The sequence below is a fragment of the Giraffa tippelskirchi genome, chromosome 7 (assembly GCF_054371585.1).
Source record: "Giraffa tippelskirchi isolate mGirTip1 chromosome 7, T2T-mGirTip1v1.2.pri, whole genome shotgun sequence".
Taxonomy (NCBI): Eukaryota; Metazoa; Chordata; class Mammalia; order Artiodactyla; family Giraffidae; genus Giraffa; species Giraffa tippelskirchi.
In genome coordinates this window covers 16,601,516-16,611,863 of record NC_137281.1, presented here as the reverse complement: position 1 = coordinate 16,611,863, position 10,348 = coordinate 16,601,516, and positions in this window count along the sequence as shown.

Sequence of the window (10,348 nt, the reverse complement as noted above, 5' to 3'; positions counted from 1 at the left end):
CTGTGCCCCAAAGTGTGGGACCTAAGAATTCTTATAAGCCTCCAGTCAACTCCATGTGAAACCCCCCATATTCACAGTTCTGTTCAAGATGTTCCTCATCTCTCTCTCATTGCATGTACCTTAGACTCTATCAGGCTTCCAACAAAAGCCAGATTCTAATCCATTTTGTCTACCTCAGACTATCCTACATGTTTCCTGGGAGTACCTTTATTTACAGATATTAACAATGGTTGAAAGTGAAAAGTGAAAGCCAAAGTCACTCAGTTGTGTCCAACTCTTTGCAACCCCATGGACTATACAGTCTATGGAATTCTCCAGGCCAGAATACTGGAGTGGGTAGCCTTTCCCTTCTTCAGGGGATCTTCCCAACCCAGGGATCGAACCCAGATCTCCCGCATTGCGGTTGGATTCTTAACCAGCTGAGCCACAAGGGAAGCGCAAGAATACTGGAGCGGGTAGCCTATCCCTTCTCCAGTGGATCTTCCTGACCTAGGAATCAAACTGGGGTCTCCTGCACTGCAGGCGGATTCTTTACCAACTGAGCTATGAGGGAAGCCCAACACAACAATGGTTAATAATGATTTAATTGGTACTAATCCTTGATTTTATCTTTGACAAAAGCCAGGTTCTAATTGGACTTTGCCTCTCAAAGGTCTTCCCAATTTGGGGCCAACTTTGGTCAACATTCACTCCTAGTTTCCTGCATTTCAACTGCTTCCCCTAAAGCTGCACGTATCAATAAGTATGTTATCTCCTTCCTTAAGTATCTCTCCATCCTACTGGTTTCAAATAAGTTTTCTTGTTCCCTTTGCTTATTATCTAAGCCAATCACATGTGTTTTTATTTTTTATTACATCAGCACCCCACTCTTGATTCTAATTTCTGTGATCACTCCAGATAGGCTATTTGCTATTATAATAAACTTCACCCAAATCTCAATGACTTACAGTCACACAAGTTTACTTCTCATTTGTGCTCCATGTCCCTTGTGAGTTGACATTATAATCACTCAGGCACACAGGATGATTGAGCAACAGCCATCGCAAACATTTCTAGTTTTATGCCAGAGGAGGAAGAAAGATAGCTCCGTACTATTTCATATCCATAATTAAATGCTCTAGCCTTCAGCGACACATGTCATTTGCTCATAGACCATTGGCCAGAAATGATTACATGGTGCCAGCATTTCCCAACACAGGAAATGAAATTCTGCTATGTCCAGGAAACATTTAGTAAATGGCCATCAGCAATATCTACTACAAGGAGTGTTCTTTTATGCACTATGCTGTGCTAAGTTGCTTCACTTGTGTCTGACTCTTTGTGACCCTAGGGACTGTAGCCTTCCAGGCTCCTCTGTCCATGGGATTCTCCAGGCAAGAATACTGGAGTGGGTTGCCAAGCATAAAGTTAATGTTGTTGTTGTTGTTCAGTCACGAAGTCGTGTCCAACTCTTTGTGATCCCATTGAATTGCAGCATACCAGGCATCCATCCCTGTTCTTCACTATCTCCTAGAGTTTGTTCAAACTCATGTCCATTGAGTTGGTGATGCTAGCCAACTATTTCATCCTCTGTCATCCCCATCTCCTCCTGCCCTCAATCTTTCCCAGCATCAAGGTCTTTTCCAATGAGTCGGCTCTTTACATCAGGTGGCCAAACTATTGGAGCTTCAGCATCAGTCCTTCCAATGAGTGTTCAGGGTTGATGTCTCCGCTTTCTAATATGCTGTCTAGGTTTGTCATAGCTTTCCTTCCAAAGAATGTTCAAACTATCACACAATTGCACTCATCTCACACACTAGCAAAGTAATGTTCAAAATTCTCCAAACCAGGCTTCAACAGTACGTGAACCATGAACTTGCAGATGTTCAAGCTGGATTTAGAAAAGGCAGAGGAACCAAAGATCAAATTGCCAACATCCGGTGGATCATCGAAAAAGCAAGAGAGTTCCAGAAGAACATCTATTTCTGCTTTATTGACTATGCCAAAGACTTTGACTGTGTGGATCACAACAAACTGTGGAAAACTGTGAAAGAGATGGGAATACCAGACCACCTGACCTGCCTCTTGAGAAACCTGTATGCAGGTCAGGAAGCAACAGTTAGAACTGGACATGGAACAACAGACTGGTTCCAAATAAGAAAAGGAGTACGTCAAGGCTGTATATTGTCACCCTGCTTATTTAACTTGTATGCAGAGTACATCATGACAAATGCTGGACTGGATGAAACACAAGCTGGAATCAAGATTGCTGGGAGAAATATCAATAACCTCAGTATGCAGATGACACCACACTTATGGCAGAAAGCAAAGAAATAAAGAGCCTCTTGATGAAAGTGAAAGAGGAGAGTGAAAATGTTGGCTTAAAACTCAACATTCAGAAAACTGAGATCATGGCATCCGGTCCCATCACTTCATGGCAGATAGATGAGGAAACAGTGGAAACAGTGACAGACTTTTATTTTTTTGTGCTCCAAAATCACTGCAGATGGTGATTGCAGCCATGAAATTAAAAGATGCTTGCTCCTTGGAAGAAAAGCTAAGACCAACTTAGACAGCATATTAAAAAGCAGAGACATTACTTTGCCAACAAAGGTCCGTCTAGTCAAGGCTATGGTTTTTCCAGTAGTCATGTATGGATGTGAGAGTTGGACAGTGAAGAAAGCTGAGCACCGAAGAATTGATGCTTTTGAACTGTGGTGTTGGAAAAGACTCTTGAGAGTTCCTTGGACTGTAAGGAGATCCAATCAGTCCATCCTAAGGGAGATCAGTCCTGAGTGTTCATTGGAAGGACTGATGTTGAAGCTGAAACTCCAATACTTTGGCCACCTGATGCAAAGAACTGACTCATTGGAAAAGACCCTGATGCTGGGAAGGATTGAAGGCAGGAGGAGAAGGGGGCGACAGAGGATGAGATGGTTGGATGGCATCACCGACTCAATGGACATGAGTTTGGGTAAATTCTGCGAGATGGTGATGGACAGGGAGGCCCGGTGTGCTGCAGTCCATGGGGTCACAAAGAGTCGGACACGACTGAGCGACTGAACTGAACTGAACTCTGCAAGCCAAAGAGAGAAGACTCAGAGTGAAACAAACTCTGCTAACATCTTGATCTCTAACTTCTAGCCCTCAGAACTGAAAAGAATCAAATTTCTGCTGTTTATGTAATCCAGTCTGTGGCATTTGTTATAGTAGCTCTAGCAAACCAATACAGTGACTTTAAAAAAACATTTTCTCCTACTTATTTATTTGGCTTCACTGAATTTTTAGTTGCAGTATGCAGGATCTTCAATCTTCATTGTGACATGCAGGATCTTTAGTTGAGGCATGCAAACTTTGGTTGTAGCAATGTGGGATCTAGTTCCCTGATTGGGGATCAAACCCGGGCCCCCTACATTGGGAGTGCAGAGTCTTACCACTGGACCACCAGGGAAGTCCCAACAGTGACAATTTTAAATGAGATGGAGAGAGAAGGGCTCTTTGAAGAAGGGACATTTGAGCAGACCCACGTAAGATGAGCCAGAGGAAACAAAGTCTGGACTAAGCACATAGCATACACAAAGGTCTTGAGGTGGAAACATGTTTGGCATGTGTGAGTGCAGTTTAGCCAAAGACCAGGAACACACGTGTGGCTGAAGAAAGTTGGATTTGTTGACTAACTTCTGTAAGGGAAGGTGCACACCATAGGAATGGTACAACATTTCAATACGAAAGGGTGAGGAAAGACTTGTAGAATTTGGGCTGGTTTTATGTGATTTGGGCATGAATTCAAGGAAGTGGAGATTTTCTCTGAATCATGTCCGACTCTTTGCCACCCCATGGATTGCAGCATGCCAGGCTTCCCTGTCCTTCACCACCTCCCGGAGTTTGCTCAAACTCATGTCCATTGAGTCGGTGATGCCATCCAACCATCTCATCTCATTGCCCCATTCTCCTCCTGCCCTCAATCTTTTCCAGCATCAGGGTCTTTTCAAATGAGTTGGCTGTTCACATCAGGTGGCCAAACTATTGGAGCTTTAGCATCAGTCCTTCCAGTGAGTATTCAGAGTTGATTTCCTTTAGGATTGACTGATTTGATCTCTTTGCAGTCCAAGGGACTCTCAACAGTCTTCTCCAGTACCACAATTCAAAAACATTAGTTCTTTGGTGCTCAACCTTCTTTATAGTCCAACTCTCACATCTATACACAGCTACTTGAAAAATTCTAGCTTTGAGTACATGGACGTTTGTCAGCAAAGTGATGTCTCTGCTTTTTAATATGCTGTCTAGGTTTGTTATAGCTTTTCTTCCAAGGAGCAAGCATCTTTTAATTTCGTGGCTGCAATCACCATCCACAGTGATGTTGGAGCCCAAGACAATAAAATCTGTCACTGTTTCCACTTTTTCCCCTTCTATTTGCCATGAAGTGATGGGACCAGATTCCACGATCTTAGTTTTATGAATGCTGAGTTTTAAGCCAACTTTTTCACTCTCGCAAAGAGGAGCTAAAGGGCTTCATGATGAGGATGAAAGAGGATAGTGAAAAAGCTGTTATTATTGAGGGACGGGCAATAAGGTCCTCCAAATATCAGGGTTTTGTGTTCTGATTGCTGATTACTGCTTCTGATCACAGATATGCAGGCATAATGGCAGGACATCATTGTTTCAAGCTCCACTGGCTAATGTGACTTGCCAGAAATGTAAAGGGAGAGCTGGGTTTTCTCCCCTTTCCCTGCTATTGGGAGCCAGACATTTAAGAATTAAGACATTCAAAAACAACTGATACATACACAATACATGGGGATTTAGAAAGACATTGTACAAACCCAGGGGAAGATGCAAGCTCAGAAAAGATCAGAGATGACCTTCAACCAGGAATTCTATAATAGGCAAAACTGTCCTTCAACATGAGGGAGAAGTGAAAACATACCCAAATAAGCAAAAGCTCAGAGAGTTTGTTACTATTAGACTTGCTCTGCAAGAAATGCAAAAGAGAGTCCTTTAGTTTGAAATGAAAGGATGCTGGACAGTAACTTGAAATTATATGAAAAAATAGAAGTCTCCACTAGTTATAAAAACATGGGCAATTAAAAAAGCTAACATTATTATACTAAAATTCAATTTTAGTTTTTCTACATGACTTAAAATCATAAAAAATTATTAACCTTTGTTATTGGGAAAACAATGTATAAAGGTATAATTCGTGACCTTAATAATGGAAAGGAGATGATGGAGATGGATAGGAGCAGCGTTTTTACGTGCTATTAAAGTTGTTGTCATTTAGTCGCTCAGTTGTGTCCAACTCTTCTGTGATCCCATGGACTGTAGCCCTCCAGGCTCCTCTGTCCATGGGATTTCCCAGGCAAGACTGCTGAAGTGGGTTGCCATTTCCTCCTCCATGGGATATTCCTGATCCAGAGATTGAACTCATGTCTCCTGATTGGCAGGTGGATTCTTTACCACTGAACCACCTAGGAAGCCCACTATTAAAGTTAATCAGGTATAAATTCAAACTGAAGTGTTATAACTTTAGGAAATTGTATGTAAAGTAATCCCATGGTAAACACAAAGGAAATAGCCACAGAATATACACAACAGGAAATGAGAAGGGAATCAAAATATTTCACTACAAAAACATTAACAAAACAAAGCAAGAGAGTAATGGGGCAATGAGGGACTAAAAAGCAATACAGCATAGAGAAAACAAATGGCAAAATGGTAGAGGTCATGATGAAGTGAGATTTATGCAGGAATGTAAGGGTGGTTAAACATAAAATCAACCAATGTAATACATCATGCTGATAGAATGAAGAGGGGAAATCATGTGATTGTCTCAGTTGATAAGGAAAAGACAGTTGACAAAACCCAACACTTTTTAATGACAAAAACTCCTGGAAACTAAAAATAGAGGGAAAATTCCTCAACATGATAACAGGTATTATGAAAACTAAAAAACCCATCATTCACAATGGTTAAAGACTGAATGCTTTCCGCCTAAGACCAGGAAATAGACAAGGATGCCAACTTTCACCACTGCTATTCAACTTTGTGCTGGAAGTCCCAACCACAGCAATCAAACAAGAAAAAGAAGTAAAAGGCACCCAAATTGGAAAGGAAGGGGTAAAACTATCCCTAATCTCAGATGACACGATTCTACATATAGAAAATCAAAAAGAATCCGCTAACAATTGAACTTAGCAAAGTTGCAGGGTACAAGATTAACACTCAAAAATCCTTTGTGTTTTTATACACCAGCATTGAACAATACCAAGAGGAAATTTTATTAAACTGTTAATTAACAATTTTATTTTACAATGGCACCTAAAAGAATTAAATATTTAGGAACAAATCTAACCAAGTAGGTGAAAGATTTGTATGCTGAAACTACAAAAGATTGCTAACAGAAATTAAAGAATATTTAAATAAATGAAAGACATTCTGTGTTCATGATTGAATAGAAAGACTTAAAATTGTTAAGATGTCAACAGTGCCCAAAGCAATTTGCAGGTTCAACATGGTGCCTACCAAAATTCCAATAGCCTTTTTCAAAGAAATGGAAGCAAATCTTTTGTATAGAATTGCACTGGACCCTTAACAACCCAAACAATCTTGAAAAAGAATAAAGTTCAAGGACTCACACTTCCCAACTTCAAAACTTACTACAAAGCTACAGAAATTAAAACAGCATGGCTCTGGCATAAGTGTAGACATATAGACCAATGGACTAGAATAGAAAACCCAGAAATAAACCCTTACATATATGGTCAATTGATTTTTTGGCAAGGGTGTCAAGATCAGTTAGTGGGTAAAGGACAATCTTTTTAACAGTGATGGGAAAACTGGATAATCACACGCAAAAGAATGAAGTTATATACTTATCTTATACCATATATAAAAAAATAATTTAAAATTGATCAAAGACCTAACTTAAGAGCTAAAACTATTAAACTCTCAGAAAAACACTGGCAAAAATATTCATGACCTTGGATACAGCAACATTTTCATAGATATGACACCAAAAGCACAAGCAACAAAAGAAAAAAAAAAGATAAACTAAACTTTATCAAATTCAGAATTTTTGTGAATCAAAGGACACTAACAAGAGAGTGAAAAGAAAATTGATAGACTAGGAACAAATATTTGAAAATTATATATCCGATGAAGGATTAATGTTCAGAATATTAAAAAGAACTCCTGGAACTCCTACAGGGAGTTTCCTGGTGGCTAGTGGTTAGGATTCTGGGCTTTCAGGCCAAGGTCAGGGAACTGAGATCCTGAAAGCCGTGTTTTGCATGGCAAAACAAACTCCTACAATTAAACAACAGGAAACCAAACAACACAAGTCAAAAATGGGCAGATGTCTGAAATAGATATTTATCCAAAGAAGACATACAAACAGCCAAGAAGTAGATGAAAAGATGCTCGAGGTCATTAGGGAAATGCATATCAAAAGCCCGATGAGATGCCACTTGATGTTAACTAGGAAGGCTCTAATCAAGAAAACAGATAAACTGAGTGAAGTCAGTCAAAGACAAATATCCTATGGTATTGCTCATATGTGGAATCTAAAAACAAAAGATACAAGTGAACTTATTTACAAAAGAAACAGAGCCACAGATGTAAAAAACAAATCTATGGTTATAAGAGGAGGGATAAACTGGGCGATCAGGAGGACCTATACATACTGCTATATATAAAACAGATTACTAATAAGGACCTATTGTACAGCACATAGGATTCTACCCATAAGGACCTATTGTACAGCACACAGGATTCTACCCAATACTCTGTAATGATCTATATGGGAAAACAATCTAAAAAAGAGTGGATATATGTATAACTGATTTATTTTTCTGTATACCTGAAACTAACACAACATTGTAAAATCAACTATACTCCAATAAAAATTTAAAAAGAGAAAGATAAAAACAAGTGTAGGTGAGGATGTGAACCCTTGTGCATTGCTGGTGGGAATGTACAAGGTGCATGGATATGGAAAACAGTTTGGAGGTTCCTCATGTTTAAAAATGGAACTTTTCTATGAACTGGTAATCCCACTCCTAGTATAAATCCAAAAGGATTGAATGAAAATATCTGTATACCAATGCTCACAGCAGCATTGTTAACAATAACCAAAAGGTGGAAACAACCCAAGTATCTAACAACAGATAAGTAGATGCATATAATGATGTGTGTGTGTGTATATATACACACAATGAAATACTCTTCAGCCATAAAAACAAGAGAAATTTTATTTTGTTTTCTTTGAAAATAAAACTTCACTTTATTTGAAATTAGTAACTTCCTTATGGGCTTCCCTGGTGACTCAGCAGTAAAGAATCCACCTGCTAATGCAGGAGACACAGGTTCAATCCCTGGGTTGGGGAGATCCCCTGGAGAAGGAAATGCCAACCCACTCCAGTATACCTGCCTGGGAAATTCCATGGACAGAGGAACCTGGAGGGTTACAGTCCATGGGGTCACAAAAGAGTCAGATGGGACTTACTGACTAAACAACAACTTCCTTATATTAGAGCATTGGTCAAAATCCAATACTGATACAAATGTACATTTCTCAGGGGGGTCAAAGTACCTATGGCAGGTGAATTTTCTGAATTTCTTTTAGAGGTAGGATTTTTAAACTATGTAAGATAATTAGAAACAATGTATACAAGCAACATGTGTAATATAAGCCACAGCTCAAATTTAAGCTGCATAACTGAACTATTTAAATTACCTCAACTAATATTTGCTAATATTAAGAACACTGCATATTTTCAGTAACTTAAAAGGGAGAAATCTTGATTTTTATATATGCTACAGTGTAGATGAATCTTGAAACATATGTAGCGAAACGAGCCAGACACAGAGGACAAATGTCATTGATTCCACTTAAATGAGGCACCTAGAATAGGCAATTTGATAGAGAAAGAAAGTAGGATAGAGGTTACCAGGGGCTGCGGGCAGGTGGGAATGGGGAGTTATTGTTTAATAGGCACAGAATTTATATTGGGGGTGATGAAAAGATTAGGGTATACATAGTGGTTATGAGTGGGCTTCCCAGTCGGCGCTAGTGGTAAAGAACTTGCCTGCCAATGCAGGAGACATAAGAGACGGACTGGGAAGATCCCCTGGAGGAGGGCATGGAAACCCACTCGAGTATGCTTGCCTGGAGAATCCCATGGACAGAGGAACCTGGTGGGCTACGGTCCATAGGGTCACAAAGAGCCAGACAAGACTGAAGCAACTTAGCATGCACGCAGTGGTTATGAGTACACGACCATGTGAATGTAATTACTGCCACCAAATTGTATCCTCGCAAATGATTAAACTATCTTATGGTATGTATATCTTACCACAATAAAAGAACAAAAAAGAAGTGGGTGGAGGGAGGCATGTGAGCCGGTTGAAATTTCATAAAAGTGGTCAGGGAAGGTGTCACCGCAAAGGTGACTTTTAAGTAAAGCCCTAAAGGATGTGGAGGATCAGGTGGACAACTGAGCAGAAGGTGCTCCCAAAATAGTGAAGGCAAGGGGCCTGAAGTGGGAGGGTAACTCATTCCCGAACGCTGAGGTGTCCAGTTGAGTAAGCCACGGGGTGAGTGCAGAGGTTCAGAGACGGATCAGGCCACACTGTAAGTCTTTTGACTTCTGCTGGGAAAGGGAGTCTTGGGAAAGTTTTGAGCAGAGGGTCGGGATCCAACTTGAGTTTTAACAAGATCCGTCGAACAAAGCATCCCTGGGTACCTAACCTGCCTCCTGAGGAGTCTCTTCAGAAGCTCTTCGTTCCCCAGGATGCATTTCCCCTCGCCGCCATCGGGGGGCAACAGAGCCGCGTGAGCGCCTCGCGTTCCGGCAGCCTGGCCTCGCCCCGCCCCGCCCTCGGCGCAGGTGGCCCAGTCTCTAGGAATCCTTCGGCGGAAACCCGTCCCTCGTCCCATGCCTCCGCTCGGCCCCTTTAAGAGCCATAGTTTCCGGAGGCCTGACCCGGGGCGATGGACGCCCGGAGGCCAAACCAAGCGTTAGGAATGGGGGGGGGTGTAGAGGCGGAGAAAACTTCCAAAGTAGAATTCCAACTTTCCTGGGCTCGATTCCCCTCGGGCGTCCCCTAAAGGCGGCAGACATCCTTTCCGAGAACCTGGCTCGGTTGTTCGTATCACCTAAGTGGAAGGCTCGAGAGGGCTGCAGCACCTCCGTCCCCCGGGACGGGAAGACCCCAAGGGCTAGTGGCAAAGTCAAGCGCGGCAACTAACAAGCCTCTTCCAGCCCAAAGCTCGCTCAGACTCGCCCCTCCCCGCAGGGTGTACCTAGGCGGGTCCATCGCCAGCAGACGAGAGGGGTGTGGGAAGAGAGGGAACAGGTGCGCGGCGCGT